Genomic DNA, 21,480 nt, shown 5'->3' with positions numbered 1-21,480 from the left:
AAATAAATGATAGTTCTCCCTGCTTCCACAGAAGAAAATTGTTGTAAGACTGCTGGTATATGCATTGTCATAGTTCAGGATGATTTTAAAACTCACGGATTTCATTTCGGTCTAGAATTTTAACTGAAGTTCTATTTTCCGGTTTATGGCAAATGATCAAGGAAGGATGGGAAATTTATGGGACTATGTTTACTGGTTTAAATTCATACGGGGTAATAACGAACACGCTTCAAGAAAAACAGTACTCGCCAGTACTTCAGTATTCTCCAGTGTACCTTACAATTATAATGAGGTTTTGGATTTTTGAAGCGGAATTGAAGAACACAAATTAAGTGTTAGTAGTAACATCCATAAATTATATGTTGAATAGTTATAGCCGGTTTCTTGCGGCAAATGACAAAGATTTCTTGGATAACCTAAGGAATCCAAACCTGACATATTGCACAACACCTGTCTGCGGGGTCCGATTCTTCTCTAACTCACTTATAAGGGAACATCTTATATTGATAGTAGAATCGCCCAATCAAACAATGCGCGATCGATAGAGGAGTGAAGAAAAGTGAGAAATCCAAAGTTTTACGAGCCGACACGAACAAACATAGGAGATACAGAGGAAAGAAGGATTGGAAGGATGTAAAGATAGCAATGCAAAAGAGATACTGACACAAAAAGAACTTCAAAATGATTAAAGTAATCAAAATTACATTTACACAACACTATAGGAAGCAAACATTGTACCCACAGACATGCTCAATAATATTATACGTAACGCAGTGTTCTAGACCTAAATGAAATCCGTGAGTCTTAAAAAAAAAAGTCACCCTGTATAAAAGTAATAAGAAAGGCATTGAGTCAGTATAAATTCTGTGAACTTGCAAAATTTCCTGGTAAAAAGTGGAAGAACATTTTGCGTTTGGTTAGGAGAGGAAAAGTAGGCTGGTAACGGTTGTCAAAGTGTGGCACCTCTACTGAAGGGCGGAGGGGTGTTCAGAGATGGATTATCCTGTGAGATAGATAGACACTTTTTCGTTGTTTTCCCCTGAACTGATTATATATATATGGGCTGACCCTCACTTCCCCTCCGTTGTAGTTTGAATTCTAACTAATGTTTGTCAACGGTCATTGTCATGTGTGGTGCCTTTCGACCCTTTCTGTAATTGACCGAATAAAATACCAAGTGACCAAGTAGCATTTCACCCCTCCTCTCCCTCACGGAGAGTGGCCATTAATTTTGAATCTCGGGGAAGTCCGTTTGTGCGACAGAAAATACCACAACCGTGGCGCTTGTCTCTGTTCTGTTGCAGGCTGTGATGACAGTAATTTATACCTCACCAAAAATCCCGCAGTTAATTCTCTTTCAGCAATGGCGCCGAGGTATAAGCTTCTCCCTCTCTCCGTCTTCAACAGGACGAAGGGAAAAGAAGGGAGAAACCCAGAGATCTTGTTTGTCAACATGATAACTCATGGTCTCATTCTTTCTTCACGTACTTCTTCATTTTCGCGTTAAATAGTAGACGATTTTTTTTCGAAAAAGTATTCACGTTTATCCTTTTTTTTTACATTATCTGTTTAAATGTTAGAAATACGTTATGTAGCTGTTAGAAGTCTCTGTGTTAGTATTAGGAATATGCGAGTGTCACTGTTAGGAGTATCTGTGTCACTGTTAGGAATATGTGAGTGTCACTGTTAGGAATATGCGAGTGTCACTGTTAGGAGTATCTGTGTCACTGTTAGGAATATGCGAGTGTCACTGTTAGGAGTATCTTGTGTCACTGATAGGAATATGTGAGTGTCACTGTTAGGAATATGCGAGTGTCACTGTTAGGAGTATCTGTGTCACTGTTAGGAATATGCGAGTGTCACTGTTAGGAGTATCTTGTGTCACTGATAGGAATATGTGAGTGTCACTGTTGGAAGTCTCTGTGTCATTGTTAGGAATATGTGAGTGTCACTGTTAGGAATATGTGAGTGTCATTGTTAGGAGTATCTGTGTCACTGTTAGGAATATGCGAGTGTCACTGTTAGGAATATGTGAGTGTCACTGTTAGAAGTCTCTGTGCCAGTATTAGGAATATGCAAGTGTCACTGTTAGGAGTATCTGTGCCACTGTTAGCAATATGCGAATGTCATTGTTAGGAGTATCTGTGCCACTGTTAGGAATATGTGAGTGTCACTGTTAGGAGTATCTGTGTCACTGTTAGGAATATGCGAGTGTCACTCTTAGGAATATGTGAGTGTCACTGTTAGAAGTCTCTGTGTCAGTATTAGGAATATGTGAGTGGCACTGTTAGGAGTATCTGTGTCACTGTTAGGAATATGCGAGTGTCACTGTTAGGAGTATCTGTGTCACTGTTAGGAATATGCGAGTGTCACCGTTATGAATATCTGTGTCACCATTAGGACTATGTGTGTGTCTCTATTATGACTGTGTCACCGTTAGGACTATGTGAGTGTTACTGTTAGGAGTATCTGTGTCACTGTTAGGAATATGCGAGTGTCACTGTTAGGAGTATCTGTGTCATCGTTAGGAGTATACGAGTATCGCTGTTTGCAAGATGTGTGTCTTCGTTAGGAATAAGACAAAGAACAATATATATAATCTTGTTCTTAACAGTGTCTATTTTTACATACATGGTACATATAAAGAAATAAACAATCTTTTCTAGCAGTCCCAGATTTTAATGTAAACGTTCATAGGCCGTCCCAGTTTTCAGTGTAAACGTTCATAGGCCATCCCAGTTTTTAGTGTAAACGTTCATAAGTCGTCCCAGTTTTTAGTGTAAACGTTCATAGTGTCCTAGTTTTTAGTGAAAACGTTTGTAGGGTGTTCCAGTTTTTAGTGTAAACGTTCATAGGGTGTCCCGATTTTTTAATGTGGAAATTTGGGAGCCCTAGCGATGTCCGAGATTTCTGATTCATCCACATCATAACTGTTATCACCGAGGAAAAACTGTTTAATATGGCTCAAAGAATATTTGATCAGGGAAAGAACGAAAAAGGTTTTCTCTGTGCAAATGGAAAGTGCTTGACGATTTTCCGGACAAAATTCCTATCGATTAGAACTATCATAGTTTTGAAACTATCTTCAAGGGGCCCGATGGCTCAGTGGTAGAGCGTTCACCTTTCAAGCGAAATTTTTCTTCACTGTGACCACTGTCAACGTACAATGTTCGTTATTTTGGATTAAAAGATCTTGGAGAAATCAGAGCTAGTGTACAGAACAGATCTCCAGCCATCATTCCTCAAACGAAAGATTAACCATAGATATGTTTCTTCAGAAGTACCTTCAATATCAGAACACCATTTGATAAGTTACCGAAAGCTATGCTGGGATAACTTGATCAAGAAGTAAAGGTTGCTGATGCTAATATTTAGGTCCAATATTCAATAAGGACTCGAGTAACTATTGTGCCGGTGCTGTGCCATCAGTTGTAACTCAGAATGTTTATCAAATGAACACAACCAAATGGGGATGAAACTGATGCACAACACGGTACTTAACTGTAAAATTGTGGTTGAATTTGAATAAAATTCAAATGTTTCTAATTTTGAAAAATGACTAGTAGTGGGAAAGTTAAGAGAAAGAAAAAAGTTTTAACTGAGATAAAGGAATGAGCACTAGCCTGATAGATCCAACGAGGCTGGCGTCGTCCTGGTCATCTGGAACGATGAATGTCTTTCTCTGGAGGAGCCTGGATAAGCTGGAGACAGTCAACATCTGGATCTCTATCCTGTTGATCTGCAAGGGGCGTCGATAATGCGTCTTTACGATGATGTTCTCCTACACCTTCATTCCACTAGTCTTAACTGAAGCTTGATGTATCTGCGGTGATAAACCAACAGAATGGTACTCTTGACTTATGGAGCTGGTTATTCTCCAACGGTGCGATCTGCTTCTCTCGTCGATCCTACACTTACCCTAATCGTGTGTCGAATAACTCTTGTTGTTGTGTTCCCCTTGGTTTTGTTCGGCTGAAGAATGATGACTTAGGAGTTCAATGAATCGGGAAGTATCAGGCTATGCTTGAAGGTATGCGGAAAGGGAATGAGGAAACTAGTCTAGTTTATTAACAAATATGTGTTTACAGAATCTGTCTGGGAATGTACAATCTTGATCAAAGTTTTCTTCCGATGAATTTTTAAAAGTTCATAATTCTGTCGTTGATAATGCAATTTAATAAAATAATGTAATTTAGCAAATTAAGTTAAGAGTTTACACAATTATCACATGGTCACTTCACATCTAAGACACAGCTACTTCACACTATAAACATTTTGCTTCGAAATTATTTATAATATGACCATTATCATTATACAAACTTGTTCAGTGTAAATCTAACAGTCTTGGAAAACGAGATAATTGACATGAATATATAATAAAAATGATTTATATTAACTATTTCTTTACCAAATTTAAACTTCCCGGCACAAGTAAGGGCAGCAGCTTCTTGAACAGCTGAGAGTCTCTGCGTGCATGGTTAACTTTGCATGGTTAACTTACACTTTATTATTTATTAATATTTTTAACAGAACAAAATAAATATTACAAGATATTTTAAAGAAGAATATGCTGTTATATTTATTGCAATTTCAGTGTTCAGTCCTGTTGAAATACAACAGAGATAATGACATTTTGACCGAGAATCAGGAACACGAGTTCCGCAGGTTCGTTGTGTTGCGGGTTGTGAACCACTCCGTCCCACCACTCCCGAGTCTCCGTCACTTTCAGTTTCATTCTTATATTTCTTCTTCTTCTTCCTAATCATCATTCAGATGATCATCTAATCAACATTTTCTGCGAGCAGAACCAGTGGCGGATTTAGAAGGTACAAACTGGGGGGTCTAGCAAGAACTCAGACTATGGTAGGTATATCATAAGTTTACTATAAACTTTAAAAAATATATGAATATTAGCTTAAATTATTTTTGTCACTCAAAAAACTAGGGTGCTAGGCCCCCCAGGCCTCGGGCTAGATCCGCCACTGAGCAGAACTCGTAAAAGAATAGCCTATATGAGATTGTTTACAACCTACGTATGCACAAATATTATACAAATACAAGAAATGAGCTATTATCAATAATAATGTACAGCGTGTCGATAAAAATTCTATCATTATTTAAAGCAGTGGCGGCCGGTGGATTGTGGTTTCGGGTGTTGCAGTGCGAGCGATAAGAGACAGAAGATATAAAGTTGACTCATTGACTAATCAGCATAACTTTAGATGCAAATGCTATGTGACATGTTAAATTAAATAAAATTCTGTTCTTAAAAAATAAAAAATGCAGAACATTTCATCCGATTAATCACCTTAATTAATTAGTAAGTTCATTTTCCTCTCTTTGATTGGAGCAAATCTGTCTAATACGTGCTGGTTGAACTCTGGTATTCTTATTGTAAGGTCTTTTTCGATGGAAAGCATAACCAATGGTGAATAACCTTTCTTGGGACATTCAATTCCTTGAAAGTGTCAATTCTTTCTCATGTGGAAAAAAAAACTTTTCGTCTTTTGCTGACGCCAGAGGTACTGTTAATATTAATTTCAAAGCTTTGTAGATTTACTAAATATTTTTTCTAGATTATTGCGAACGATTCATTCTAGCAAACTCAGTCCTTGACAGTGATCCGAATTCCTCTTCAGCGTTGACTGAAGAGAGTTCGTAGCAGAGATTAGTGTTACAAAAAATGTACATTGAACACACTTTATTCACAGTTTATCCAGGAAAATTTAAAATAAATTGAGGAAATGTATCTGGTGCAAACAACACTACTGCATAAGATATCCTGTAAATTTAAACTGGATTTTTTTTTTTCGAACACTCTCCTGAATTGCCCTTTGCTTGTTTTGTCTAAGATTTAATTGCAAATTTTTCCTCAGTTGAAAGCTGGTCAATGTTTTTTGTAAGTTATTTACAGAAGTCATGGTATACAATTCATTCAGAATTTGTAGGTTATTTACAGAATTAAAGCACACACAATAAAATTAAACCTAATAATTAAAAACCAAAACAGCTGATACAAAATAGGTACTGGTATATGAATTCCGAATGTCACATATTCATACATCAACACACACACACACACACACATGTACGTAAAAGAAAAGAAAAAACTACATTCCAAATCATCCGTCTTGCTTGTTACGCAATGCACGATGAACACAATATACTTCCACATGAGTCGAAACAATGCCTACCAATGTAATATGTTCTGGAAAGGAAACCTCGAAACCCGCCAGATGAAGGATCAGCATGTAACAGAAGCCAAAAAAATAAAGAACATCAAAACAAACAGTACTGCCAGTTCTATACCCAGAAATATTAACTGGGAGGGGTCCAAAGTATTTGAGGGAGGTCCAATGCGTCTACATAATATGGAACCTGAATTATACTGCACCCGAAAAAACGATAAGTAATTCTTACTTACTATCACCTATATTTTAAAAAAAATGATAGAACGATTATTTTTATAAGAAAAGAAGAGTACATGATGAGGCGTAAAATAAAATATTTAGCCTACATCAATCGTTTCTGTGTTAGGAAAGTATAGTTTATTAAGAAAGTCTACAAATGTTAGTCAAGTTTCGAAATTTTTGGGAGGTCCGGACCCGGTGGACCCCCTCGTGGCTACGCCCCTGAGCATTGCTAATTAGTCCCAAATTCAATGTGGCGTTCCCCATCATACAGTTTTATGTGGAAATTACCAAGAGTATAAAATATACTTATTTTATAAAAGAAATATGTTTATACTAAAATACTATCCACAGAGGGGGGGGGGGACGATTCTACATACTGACTTATTAATATTTAATTCACAAATTACTGTAGAAGAAGCCTTCATTATCAATATAAGCTAAGAATTAACTTGTAAATGTGGGTCTACTTTCATTTGTTTTCTCCTCTACTAGATATTTTCTTCCTTATTTTGTAATTCTGCAATCACTTTTTTTAATTGCCATTATATTGATTTACTTCAGTATGGTCCCGTAATTTAAAAATATGAATTCATAAAAACAAATTCCATTTGTTAATTGCTAGTGAAAGAAAATTCAGAAATCTTATTTAGCGTGAAAAACCTTCTCGTTCAGTGGAAACCGTGCTGTGTTGCAGAAGCACTGCAACGACCAGTCCCTTTAACTTCTGAGATAGGGGAAAAGAGACTTAACATTTGCTCCAATCCCAGCGCTGAAGGAATCTGGTCGTTGCATGCTCGCTGCAACACAATGTAAATTAGAGACTCTGTGACGGATTATTTTTCGCTTTTTAAAATGGATTAACGGAACGGAGAGTTACAGAAGTAAAAAATATGTTATTTAAAGTGTATATATGCAAGTATTAAAAAGTATTTTTTTCTGGTCTTTACTACTATTGATAATAATATTTTTTTCTTGAAATACTTTGGTCGTTGCGCAACGCTGCAACACTTACATTAGCCGCCACTGATTTAAAGTGGTATTTAGTCGCTTTGGATAATCAATTTAAATGAAAACACATTTGAAAGAAAAACTCAAAAATATTTTTTACTAGGCTCCACGAGTGGCGATGCAGATATCAAGACGATATTCCCATTCACCCCCCCCCCTTCCCACTCCAATATATCTGATGAAATGGACTGGGTGGCAGCATTGATACGAACTTTGAACTTCTTGCGGTGGATATAGAATCTTAGATACGGTGGATTTAGGGATGTTCAACTGCTGACTAGCTCTACGGACAGACTTCTTAAGGCTACGTACAAATGCCTCCTGCACTTGTTACACAATTCCCGCTTTGACAGATGGTTTCCCTGAATTGCCTTTCCTTTGATGACATATGCAGCCATGATGCACAAAATTACGGTGCCACTTCAAAAGTGACGTGTGTGTAGAAGTCTGATGTTAAAACCTTCGCCTAAAAGCACGCTGAACCTGCACCAGATTCTGCGTGCTGTGATATTTCAAAACACACCAACTTCGTTCTTGTGGGGTCGCCATAACTCCTTATAACTTATTCTTTAATAACAACGTAACACAACGGAAGGAAATAAATTTACGTTAGCACATTACGGCGTAACAGTACAGAAACGTAAAAACTTCCCAAGTAACGTCCAGCAGAAACAGCAACTGCCTGCTAAATATCCAACAATGAACCCATATCGACCAATCACAAAAGTTAAAAGATGAGTGAATTTACTTTTTCTGTGTTTGATCCGGTTCGTTATTGACATTGTTGTTCATTGTTGCCATGCACAAAAATATTTAGAGTTTTTTTCTTTCAAATGTGACCGATTTCATTTAAATACAATTATCCAAAGTGACGTAATACCACTTTAAAGTATCATAGTATATTTATGGACACTATACTACATTCATGAACGGGCGTATCCGTTATTTGTATCAAATTCCTTTACATTTTTATGCAGATATTAGTGGTGGACAAAACCGGTTTTTTATTTTAAAAACCCGGAAACCGGTTTCTAGGAAAACCGAAAAACCGATATTTCGGTTTCCTTCAAAACCAGTTCGGTTTTTCAGCGAAACCGGTTTCGGTTTTCTCCAAAAACTGGTTTGGTTTTTCACCAAAACCGGTTTAGGTTTTCCTCAAACCCGGTTCGGTTTCGGTGGAAACTTTTGGAAAACATAAAACTATATCTGTGGAAACGGAATCGGTTTCCGGAGAACAAGGAAGCACTATTTTGGTCAGAAGTGGAACAAATTTTGAAAAAACCGGAACCAGTTTTGAAGAAAACCGAAAAGGATCAGGTGAAAAACCGAACCGGATTTGGAGAAAACAGACAACCGGTTGCGGTGAAAACCGAACCGTTTTTTCTAGAAACCGGAAAACCGGTTTTTGTGCCCACCACTAGCAGATGCGTATATCAGTACATAAAGGGCAAAGGGTTATAACATGAACAGAGAAACGAATAATGACGAAGAAACATTGCTTTTTCAATGTGAATGCTATTCATTGTATTTCCCAATTGTAAATTGTAATGATGATATAATGACAATAGCTTGCCAGCGATTCGTTGTACAATTGCTCTGGAAAACATAGTAGTGCAGCTATCCTAATAAAAAATCATTATATGATGTTCAGAAATAACATCGGTTTGCATTTGTTTGTACTTACCTTTTAGTTCTGTTCACTTTATGTTATGTGTCCATTGTTGTTAATTGGAACACATTGTTACATTTCCGCAACCAATTAATTTTAATTTGTTTCGTTCTTTTGCAGTGTTGTTGTTTCGTTGGAATTCGCAATGAATTTCCCTACGAATAGCAAGTAGCACTCGATTTACAGGTGAGTGAACACTTTTTTAAAAACACTTTTCAGTTGTTCTGACCACAAAAGTAAATGTATTACAATAAATTAAAGTTAGTTGTTTTTTTTTTTTCCATTGATGTAACTAAATGTGATGCACATTTTAACAAAATATACAGAGTATTCCAAGATTATCTGATTCGTTTTTAGCAGGCGATTTTCCTGAATTTATCAGGCATTCACTTGGCACAATCGATTTGAACGGTTTTTCCCTCTCGTTACACCGTAAGGATATTGTTATATAGCAATCAAATTTTCGCAATTCATAGTCGAGAAACTAAAGTCGAAAGCAGATATCGTATCAACCAACTGACGCAAGTGTTCTAGCAAGAATTTATTTTGTTAATTAAATCTTTGAGTTTTAGATCCCATGATTATGCCCAGAGCCGTGCCGTGGGGAGGGCGAGCGATGCGACGGCCCCAGGCGCCAAAGTAAGGAGGCGCAAAATTAAGGAAGAAAAAACAAAAAAGATGTATATAAAATGGAAGGAAAAAGTAATAAAAAGCGCTCAAAATCAAGGAAAAGCAGGATTTATTTTTCAAAAATTTTCTTACGCTTCGCGCCAAATATGGTGGTGTTTCGTGGCTGGTGTCGACCTCACTCATATGCAGTCGTTCTTTCAGAAAAAATGTTCTGGGGGGCACACTTAGTATTCCGGGGGGGCACTGTTGATACCATTCTATTTATTTTTATTTTATAAACGTATTATTTTGGTCTCCGGGAAGGCACTCTCAGAGTTCCGGGGGGGGGGGCAAAGCCCCCCCAAAAAAAACATGTCTGGAAGAAACACTGCTCATATGTACGGGGGACCCATCGTATACTCTTGCCTCGGGCGCTGATTTTCCACAGCATGGCCACTGCTTATGCCGTGTGGGCCAAAAGAGATGGTCATGATGCGAATTCAATGAAATGGTAGAATGAAGAAAGTGCAAGGAAACGGGAGAACTCCGGGAAAAGCCACACACACGGAAGCAAGAATTTAATTCTGCTACTTGTATTAAATGGTACTGATAGCTTGATTAGTAATTGGGCATACGGAAGAATTTTGTGTGTTGCATGGTGAACACCTGTTTTAAAATTAAATATGTGTTCAAATTTTCTAAGTTGATTGAATGTGCTTCTTCTACATTATTTTTACATTAGTGTATTTTATTTATTTATTTTACATTATTTTTACATTAGCGTATTTTATTTATTTATTTATTTATTTATTTATTTATTCCACCATTGTACGTCACTTGTTTATAGACAGGAAAGTTTGACTTCCATAGACTATTAAATTTCTAAGTAAATAAATATTCATTGATGACGAACGAATTCGGTTCCATTTATTTATTTCAGGAAACAATATATTCGGCGCTGTTACTTTTATAGTGACTTAAAGTAAACGTACATATAACCTCTGTTTTTTTTATTTATGAAATATGGAAAACAAGTTGCAGTTTGAAGTGTACACCACGAGAAAGAGTTCGGTTTGTATGACGTCATATTTTTTTCTCAATATTGAAACCGGAAGTGATGGTATATTTCTACTACTTCCGGTTTTAGAAGAGAGATTAAAATGAAAATGGCAAATATTATTAGGATGATTAATTGATTGCAAGAAGCAGCTTCTCGCAATCTATTGCTGTTTTTACTCTATAGCGACAAACGTTATAACCGGAAGTGGTCAATTTCTACAACTTCCCGTTTAAATAGAGGGTTAGAAGAAAAGATGGTACCTATCCTTGGAAGACTAAATCGATACCGAAAAAATACTTGCCGCCACATCTTATCTTTTTTGCTCTGTGTGAATCAACATTGAAACCGGAAGTTGTAGCGTATATCTACCACTTCCGGTTTTAGTAGAGAGTTAAATATGCAGAGATTAAATATATTCTTGGGACGGATACTTTATTCGATTACAGGAAAGCGCTTCTCGCTATCTATTACCGCTTTTGCTCTATAGTAATCAACGTAAAAACCGGAAGTGGTTTATTTCTACCATTTCCGGTTTCACTATCACATCCATCAACGAACTCGATACCTCACTTTTGATTCACCCTGTATATTCTGGCCAAAATCGATGGTGATCCATAAAATAGTTCTTGGGATTCTTTGTCTCCTGAATGGCCGGACACACAGACAGACAGAGCAAATATACAGGGTGTTTCAAAACAACACCGACAACGTTTGGGAGATGATTCCTGACACCGAGGTAAGATAAAAAGTATAGACCAACCAGGGTGCACAAATGCTTCCTTTCGAAGTTAGGGATGCGCACGAGACAAGATTTGAGACTGTCTCGACTCGAAAATGTGATGTGAAAGTGATGTCTCGATTCGAAAAACATATTTTTCTATTGGAAGAGCTGTGTCTCGACTCGAATTTTGTCAGGAAAATCCTGTTTCGACTCGACTCGAACGCATCCCTAGAAGTTATAGGCTGCCGAAAACATAAAAAAAAAATATATAGCCATAGCGTTAGCCGCCAAGCCATATTTCGGGGTATTTTGCACCCCACTATTTGTGCATCAGAATTATGCACATGGCAGCCAATGTGTTAAACGTCCATAGCTCCAAAACTATGGGACCTACTGTTAGGGATGCGCACGAGACGAGTCGAGACAGGATTTTCATGACAAAATTCGAGTCGAGACACGGCTCTTCCAATAGAAAAATATACATTTTCCGAGTCGAGACATCACTTTTACAGCACTCTTTTGAGATGAGACAGCCACAAATCTTGTCTCGTGCGCATCCCTACCTACCGTAGTCGGGTGAAGACTTCACTTAGGAACTAACATGCACACTATCCAAAAAATACATGTTTCAGAATCCTAAGGTACTCACGCAACAATTTTTATAGAGGGAGTTTGGCTACAGGCATAAATTCGAAGTACTTACCAACTACGTCTATAAAAATTGTTGTGCAAGTATCGCACGATTCTGAAACTTAGATATTTGGACAGGCTACATACTAGTTCTGACGCGAAATCTTGACCCGACTACGGTAGGTCCCATAGTTTTGGAGCTATGGACATTTAAAGTTTATTTTTTCATGTTTTCGGCAGCCTATAAGTCCGAAAGGAAGCATTTGTGCACCTAGGTTGATCTATACTTTTTGTCTTATCTTGGAGTCAGGAGTCACCTCCCAAACGTTGTCGTTGTTGTTTTGAAACACCCTATATAAAGGATCTCTGGTAAACCAAACTCCTTTTAAAATAACTGTTAGTAAAAGATCTGTGATAAGAGGAGTCTGTGTGTATTTGATGGTGATTGGTTACCATGGTAATGACAAAGTAGCTTTAACAATTCACGTTGGTCAAAAGCTTGGTGCTAAATAATTAAATGGCTTATCCTCTCAGGTCTTAAAGGGGAGAACACAGATGGCGCTCTCAACAAATCCTCAACTAGCATAGAAAATACACACAAATCAATGAATCTTTGTGATTGTCTAGTAACTGTCTTAAGTCTTGATTAATTTAGTTGTCGATGAAGACTTCATATGGGAAAGGTTTTTTAAAAAAATCAGCATTTCATGAACATGTTATTTAGTTATCCACAAATACTTTGTTAGACTTATAGTATACAAATATACGGTACAAATCATACACTATATTGTTATAACTACACGTTTAGGACAGTGTTGCTAGATCTACTGATTTTGCAGGAGATCTCCTGCTTTTTTCTACGTTCTACTGATCAACTGCGAAAGAAAATGAAAAGTGAACAATCTCCTGCTTCTTCCTTACTTTGAGGAGTTGAAGAAATATATTATTATTAATATTGAATTTTCAATGTTTCCACACATAAAAAGATGAAATTTCTCTGTTATAGTACACAAATCTCTGTAGAACATATAGAGCTTTACTGTATATAATATGAATCCAAAGAATACAACTGTACGTCATCTTCTATAAGATTCGTCTATATTCTGACTTTCTGTAAGATTTACAAGTAAGTGTTGTTTAGATTGGGACTTGGGTTGGAAGAGTGGTTTAGATCATTTCTCCACGATCGTCAGCAAGAAATCGTCTTACGCCACGATCACGTGTGACTGTACCATATAGCTACGTTATCGCTACATGCATGAAAAGGCATTTTCCCACTCCACTTTGCTCTTCACTACGTTTTACTTCACACACGTGTGTATCAAATAATATTATTATAAATCGGGACTTTCCCATTTATTTGCTCAACGTAGTTAATCGGAAATGAATTCTGGACTGCTTGTTTTGACTACTGCCCCCTTAATAATGGCAAATTTTATTGCCTTCCCCCCCGGATTTACATTCAAACGCCACCACTGTAAGTGTCTACTGCTTTCTCCTGTTTTTTATCTTCGAATCTCCTGCTTTTCCAACTGATTGATCTGGCAACACTGGTTTGGGACAGTACGAAAATAGTTATTTCCATTGAATATAATTGATATATAACGTAATATAATGTTTATGTAAGGCTAAATGTTAAAGTGGAATGCAAACCAATACTCACGTTTATATGTGAAGCTTGCACCCCAATTGCCAATTACCCCGGTTCAATTCCCGGCGGGAGCTCATGTGGTTCGGATTCCACGTTAATCAGTAGGACCACGTCTCATATAGCCTCGCTGCTGAACGGGACGTTAAACTCAAAATCAACTCAATCGACTCCCAATTGCCAATCGAACACAAACGAATGCGTATAAAAATCTCCTTCTTAGCTACTTCAGCATTAAGAGGCATAGCAACTTTTCCAGCCAACATGCAGACTGAAAGTAATATTTTCTTCTTCCAAAACTGTCAACGGTTACAATGCGATATACAGGGTGTCCCAAAAGTAGGTATACAGTATCGTACTGATCAGCTCATTACATTTTATATCATTTCTTATTGTTATGCATCAGGTAGGGTTAGTTTCTTTATGATTTGTTCTTAATGTGTTTTTTCTTACATCTTAAGTCCAGAAGAAAATGAAAATGAAATCTTTGAGTTTTACGTCCTACGCTTATCCCGGTTAGGCTAAAGGAGATCTCGATGATGAGAAATGAATGAAATGGTGGAATGAAGAAAGGTGGAAACTGGAGAACCCAGAGAAAAACCACGCACACGGTGTTTGTCCACACCACAAAGTTCACTTGGCGGGAGCAGGGTTTGAACCAAGGACCCCATACACCAGAGGTGAACGCTCTAAGACTGAGCCACCTCGGCCCCTTAAGCCCGGAAGAGTCGAAGCAAATAAACCCGTAAACTAGAATGTTACACTTGATCAATGCACGGGTGTATACCTACTTTTGGGTCACCCTTTATTTCTTATAACGCTCTACTAATCAGCTCACAAGGAGACTACAGAAATGATTATCCAGTTACATTTGAACTTTATCCCACAATAACTCTCCAAGTTCAAGCCTCCATTTCTGCTTCCGAAGTATCCGTCACGCCTTTTATTTTATAGGTAATTTACCAAATTTTCACCTATACCAACTAGAACATTACAAGTAAACTAAACACACACCATTTACATGAAACATCCTTTTGAAGGGTATCATCAGCGACTGTGAAATGATTATAAGAAATCAGAGTGCTTTCTATGGAAGGAATATTGAATGATGTAAATATTTGTGTAATGAATCCATTATTAGTCTGTTCTTGTATACATGGTACCATCAGAACAACCATCAGAACTGGAGTTAGAAGGTACGGGGCGCAATTGGGAACAATGTTGTACGGCCCCAGGTTCCCAGCCAATTTATACACACACACACATAGGCTATATGTAAACTCTGCGATAGAATGGAAAGCAATGGAAATGTGCGCTTGAAAATGCATAGAAAATAATGGACCAAACGCATGTAATCTACGTTTTAATATAAAATTGCATTTATGTAGGCCTATAACTAACAATACTTGAGTATCAGCTCTGAAAATTAGACAGTCACAATCAGGGCCGGATCCAGGATTGTCTGATCCAGGGGGGGTGCACCAATAACTACCAAACTAACCAATCACACTATAACTCTTCAAAGTGACATGTAAGAATATTCTTTACCCCTGACAACGCTGATGCATAGAACGGAGAAAAGTATTTTAAAGAGGGTAGCAAGTGTTATGCAGGAGAAAAAAAAATGTTCTTCTCTCCTGCTGGCTCCTGTTTTCTTCCCTACTTGACAAATTCTGTTTTGTTTTGCTTGGTGAATCTTTTTCTTTCAACCAGAAAATCGACTTAAACCACTCGATTTTGCAAAGCTCTGGTATCTTTTAGGCCCCAAACGGAAACATGATAGCTGCAAGTTTCGGAAAGTGTTGGTATTTTCACTGCCAGCTTCTCATTTTAGATAGTGTATATTTACAACGAAGGGTAGGTGTACATGCACCTTTGCATCCCCCTAAATCCGGCCCTGGTCACAATACTACTTGTTTTAGCCACCCTCACCAAAGGCCTGACATATCTTCTGTTCCCCTGCAGCGGCATTTGACCTCAGTTTAAACTCGTACATCATACATGCCCTTACGACATTTTGTGGAGGTCCCATGTTAAATCTGTCCTTACGCAAGTTCACGGTGTAACTGAACTGCCACAACCAGGTAGTATGTTGGATATATCGATAATAACTAATATTCGCCTTATCCCCATTCGCATTCAACTCACTTGTGAGGGCTAATGAACAAAGACCTCCACAAAAAGCGACAGAACTTTCTTGGTTACCTTTATATGTACCGGGTATACAAACAGTTCTAATATTCATTTACTTCATCGTTGCAACTTCATTTGTGCTGCAGCGCTGAGTGGAGATGAAAAGCGGGGCTCTTAGATTGAAGAGCATCTCTCTCTCCAGGTGGAGAGACAACCGCGTACAGAGGAAACATCCAGCGGAGTCTTGCGTTCTTTTGAAATTTAATTACAGCGTTAAGAACCTCGGATGATGCAATGCAGAGGCAAGCAAAGAGGGCAACAGAGATAAAGAGAAACAGGGAAAACGCAGTTGTAATTGAAGAGTTTCATACTGAAGTGTGAAGAGTCCCTAAGTGTGGCGCTAGTGTAGCTAATGAGTTAGAGACTCACTTTTTACCTCGAGTACCCTGTGATGCTATGCCAAGTCTATTTCTGAAGAGTGCTTGAAATTATAGAGATTCGTTCGTCAACCGCCCTCTCCTCATTACGGAGTTTAAACAATTCATTTTTTGAATGGAGAAAGTCTTTAAAAACATAAAAACGTTCTAATAATTTCAACGAAAAGCACGAACTGGTCCGAATGCTTTATTATTTTTCTGGCGTTTAAATTGTTAAGTAAATATTGTGAAATCAGAGTTTCAGACGCATCATGAGAGCCCGAAACGAAACATGCCATACACGTAATGTCATCTCCATTGCATGCTAGAAGTATACCATGAACAAACCGCTATTATTGATTATACTAACTATTATTATTATTATTATTATTATTATTATTATTATTATTATTATTATTATTATTATTATTATTATTATTAAATTATTATTACTTATAATAATATTAATAATAATAATGAAAAACGAGATCATATATTGTGCACCACCTAAAATTCAAAGCACGAGCCGCCACTGTAATTTATATAAAGTTTATCCTCCATGAATGACAAAAATTGTAATTTATCTCTTGTTTATACTATATGAATTACCATCACAACAAATTATTTGCAAAAAATGAAATGAAATGAAATCTGTACTTTTTACGTCCCACTAGTATGCCGACTAAACTAAGGGGGACAGTGATTATGAGAAACGAATGAAATAGTGGAATGAACAAAGTGGGAGGAAACGGGAAAACCCCAAGGAAAACCCAGCCACACGGTGTTTGTCCATCGCAAAGCTCACTTGGTGCAATCTGAGATCGAACCAATAACCCCATGCACCAGAGATATACGCTCTACCACTGAGCCATCGCGGCCCCTAACAAGTTATTTGTGGTCTATCTTGTATAAATTACCACAACCAAAATATCTATAGTTTATTCTGTAGGGATTGCCGTAATAATAAATTATCTATAGCTTAATTTGTTTGAATAATAATAATAATAATAATAATAATAATAATAATAATAATAATAATAATAATAATAATAATAATAATAATAATAATAATAATAATAATAATAAAATACTGTACGAGTTACCATGATAATAAATTATCTTAATTTATCCTATATGAATTATCATAAAAATAAATTTATCTGTAGTTTATCCAGCATGAGTTACAATAATAATATTTTATCTGTAATTTCATCTATACGAATTACAATAATAGTAAACCATCTTAAGTTCATTTTGTACAAATTACAATGATCATAAATTATCTGAAATTTATTCTGTACGAATTACAATAATAATTATAAATTATCTGTAGTTTATTCTGGACGAATTGCCATAACAATAAATTATCTATAGTTTTCTAACATATGAATTACAATAATAATAAATTATATATCCTTTTCCCTGTACGAATTACAAACATAATGGATCTCTCCTGATGAGGCCATAGCCAGCCCAAAAGTGTAGGGCGCCCGGCAGAAGTTAGGGGGTCCCGATGCAACCATATTAAAGTTCATTTGCAAGCTTACCGTGAAAATTTAGGGGGGCCCGGCTCCCTAGGCCCCGTGGATACGGGCCTGCTCCCTTTATAGGACAACATGCGCTGTACAATTTTCTGTAGAAAGATGTCTGAAGGAAATGTATATAATATGGTAACGGTTCACTAACTTAACCTACTAGAGAGAGAGAAATGTTCCATGGATATTCAAGCAGGGCGATATAATTATTTAGTTTTTGTTATTTGAAACATAAATATAGTCAACAGAAGTTATTTTCTTAGTCATAAAAAATTACCACATGCTGTCCTACAAGAAGAAAGCTCCAAAATAATTGATTACCTTTATTCTATTTATTTATTACATGATACAATAGGTTGTAGAGCCCAATTACAGTCCACATAATATAAATTAGCCTATGTATTCTTCTTGAAAACCATCTATGTAAATGGAGATCTTTAAAGAGGTTAGACATAAATCAAGAATAGTGTGTCTTAAGAAGTCTTAGAAAAGCACACAAAACTATTTTGTAGGTCGGTGTATATAACGATACAAGTGAGACTTTAAATATTTCGTTTTGAGAAGCAACACGAGCATTACAAAAAAAAAAAAAAAAAAAACGAAAAACAAATGAAATCTTTCAGTTTAACGTCCCACGATTATACTCTTTAGAATAAGGGAGACGGATGATCAGTGAGGAAAATTTTCCGGAAAATTTTGAAACGGAAAATTTCTTAGAAAATTTTCCGATTCATAAAATCATACTACTCCACTTATTCCTACATCGTTGTTTAGCCGTAAAAATTATTTGTAATTAATATTGTCTGAAAAAAGTTTCATGAGGTGAAAATCAAACGATTCTTCATTTCTGCAAAAATGTTTCAAAAACTTCACCTCCCTCAGAATTCCTCAGAACTCACCTTTGATCTCACAAAATCATATTTCGTCTGTTTAATACGCGTGAGACGAAATTTTCTCATAGCTTTAAACACAATAAAATTAAAATTAAAGCATTTCTTCTTATTTTCTGTTAAAAAAATAATCTTCAAAGGTAACTTCTATGTAGTTATTTCATTACATAGGCAGATCTATATGTGAAGAAATAGTCTGTTTTAGAAATAATTAATAAATTCACAAAGGTTTGTTTTCGCTTTCTTGTTACATTTTAAATAATGGGATGGGATATTTGTACTCTACGAACTCGATTTATGTTTCCTGTACTTTACACACACACAAACATAGACAGAAAAAAAAGAGAGAGATAGGTAGAAAAACACTATGTGTAAATTTTTACTTGCCAACTCGAAATAGAAATTTTTCGGTTCCCGAAAGCTAATTGGAAAATTATAATTTGTTGCTGTCTAACTTTCCTCTACAGCAATTCAATTTTATAGTTCAATGTGCAGTTAGACATAGTGGAAAATTTTCCACCTAATATCACTAGAACATAATATTCAAAATTGTCCGGCTTATGAAAAGTTTTTCCACTTGTTTCTACATCGTAATGAAAATTTTCCGATTCATGAAGATTCCTTTCACTTGTTCCTACAGAGTAATAAATCTTTCCGACTCATAAAAAGTTGTTTAATTTTTGCTTGAAAATGATGAAAATTTTCCGTCTCATAAAACCTTCTTTTTTTTTTTTTAGTTTTTCCTTACACGACAGAAAATTTTTCGATATATGAAAATTTGTTTCATTGTTCATACATAGTTCTGGAAATTTTCTGAGCCATGAAAATTTTCAGATTCTTTAAATAATCTTTCACTTTTTTTTTTAACATTTATATACATGAATTCAATCAATTTTATGGTTAATGAGGAAATGATACATAATCACTGATATTTGTTTAGAAGGGAAAATTTTCTTGAAAAGTATGGCGGTTTCCACCTCACATCAGTACGGATGATTAAAGCCAGTGAATGATGGAATAATTGGTGGAATAAGATTAAGGGGGTAGACTACTAAATATTTTTCAAAAGCTAATAATTTTTCTTTTGCCAATAATTTTCGTAAGTGAAAAGAGATAATGAAATGTAACTTACCTCAACAATAGATAATGTTATTCTACACCCAAAAATATGAATCGGAAGAATTTTCAGAGTTGCCATCCATAGAAATGACAGTGTGATCAGAATTTAAATTGCCCAAAAAATCTAGGTTATGGCAGCGACTAGAAAAATGAACTCAACGGCAATTGATGACTTATCATACCGTCTATAGGTAAGCAGTAATCACGTAAATACAATAGCAGTGACTCTATGAAACAAGTGCAGGAACTCATCAGACACGTAGTCCTAGGTTTGCACTAATCGAGGTAGAAAAAATAAAAAGAAAACAGAAATTGTGGAAGTCAAGGAGTGATAAAAGGTTAAAGAAAATCAATTGAAATTCACTCTTGATGGAAAGACTCTGAATAAGGTTTCCTATTTTGTCACTTGTAACGCTTAGCTTCCTTGTTAAGACATAGAAATGATTTCTTGCGTTTAATAGAAACCTACAAACACAGAGCAAGTACAACAGAAACTTCCAATAATAGCAATTTTCTCAGGGGAAAAGATTTTTAAAGTGAACATTATATAACATTATGGGCGCTAGATAATAGCACGGAAGGAGCTGTTCTACACGAAGTTTTGCTACAGATGAAAGGTTTTGTGAGTTGTCATTCTACATGCAAATTCATCATTAAGTGACAGGGAACCAAGAAACTCAGCTTGTTTGAGCAAAGGAGGTTGTAGTGATCACTAACAATAGGAGAATTTATAACTCTTGTGATAAATAAGAAAACACGACTGTAAATCAAATGAGTTATTTAAAATTACAATATACAATTAATCAATTAAATCGTTTAAAGTTACGATATACAGTTAATAAAATGAATCATTTAAAATTACGATATATAGTTAATAAATATGAGTCATTTAAAATTACAATATACATATTCTAATCAAATGAATCATTTAAAATTACTATATATAGTTAATCAAATGAATCATTTAAAATTACGATATACAGTTAATCAAATGAATAATTTAAAATTAGAATATACAGATCCTAATCAAATGAATCATTTAAAATTACTATATATAGTTAATCAAATGAATCATTTAAAATTACGATATACAGTTAATCAAATGAAACATTTAAAATTACGATATACAGTTAATCAAATGAATAATTTAAAATTAGAATATACAGATCCTAATCAAATGAATCATTTAAAATTACAATATACAGTAAAAAAACACTTCATTTCATTTAAATAATTCATTTCACAATAATTCATTTAAAATTACGATATACAGTTAATAAAAATGAATCATTTAAAATTACGACATACAGTTAATCAAATGAATCAAAATACGATATACATGTTCTAATCAAATGAATCATTTAAAATTAGGATATACATTTAATCAAATGAATCATTTAAAATTACGATATAGAGTTAATCAAACAAATCATTTAAAATTACGATATACATTTAATCAAATGAATCATTTAAAATTACGATATACAGTTAAAAAACTGAATCATTTAAAATTACGATATACAGTTAATCAAATGAATCATTTAAAATTACGATATACATATTCTAATCAAATGAATCATTTAAAATTAGGATATGCAGATCCTAGTCAAATGAATCATTTAAAATTAC

The 21,480-nt window shown here is 35.5% G+C and overlaps 1 long non-coding RNA gene across 1 annotated transcript in view; it reads left to right on the top strand.

The window, feature by feature from the left end:
• The window catches only part of LOC145682060 (uncharacterized), a 474,511-nt gene that overhangs the window by 174,446 nt on the left and 278,585 nt on the right, over window positions 1-21,480 (top strand). Inside the window, exon 2 of the long non-coding RNA XR_014130887.1 lies at window positions 9,211-9,276. This is a non-coding gene — a long non-coding RNA (uncharacterized LOC145682060). The remainder of the gene's footprint in view (window positions 1-9,210; window positions 9,277-21,480) is intronic.

The sequence above is a fragment of the Thermobia domestica genome, chromosome 3, assembly GCF_964235325.1.
Source record: "Thermobia domestica chromosome 3, izTheDome1.hap1.1, whole genome shotgun sequence".
NCBI lineage: Eukaryota > Metazoa > Arthropoda > Insecta > Zygentoma > Lepismatidae > Thermobia > Thermobia domestica.
This window is presented reverse-complemented; position numbering and strand designations above follow the sequence as displayed.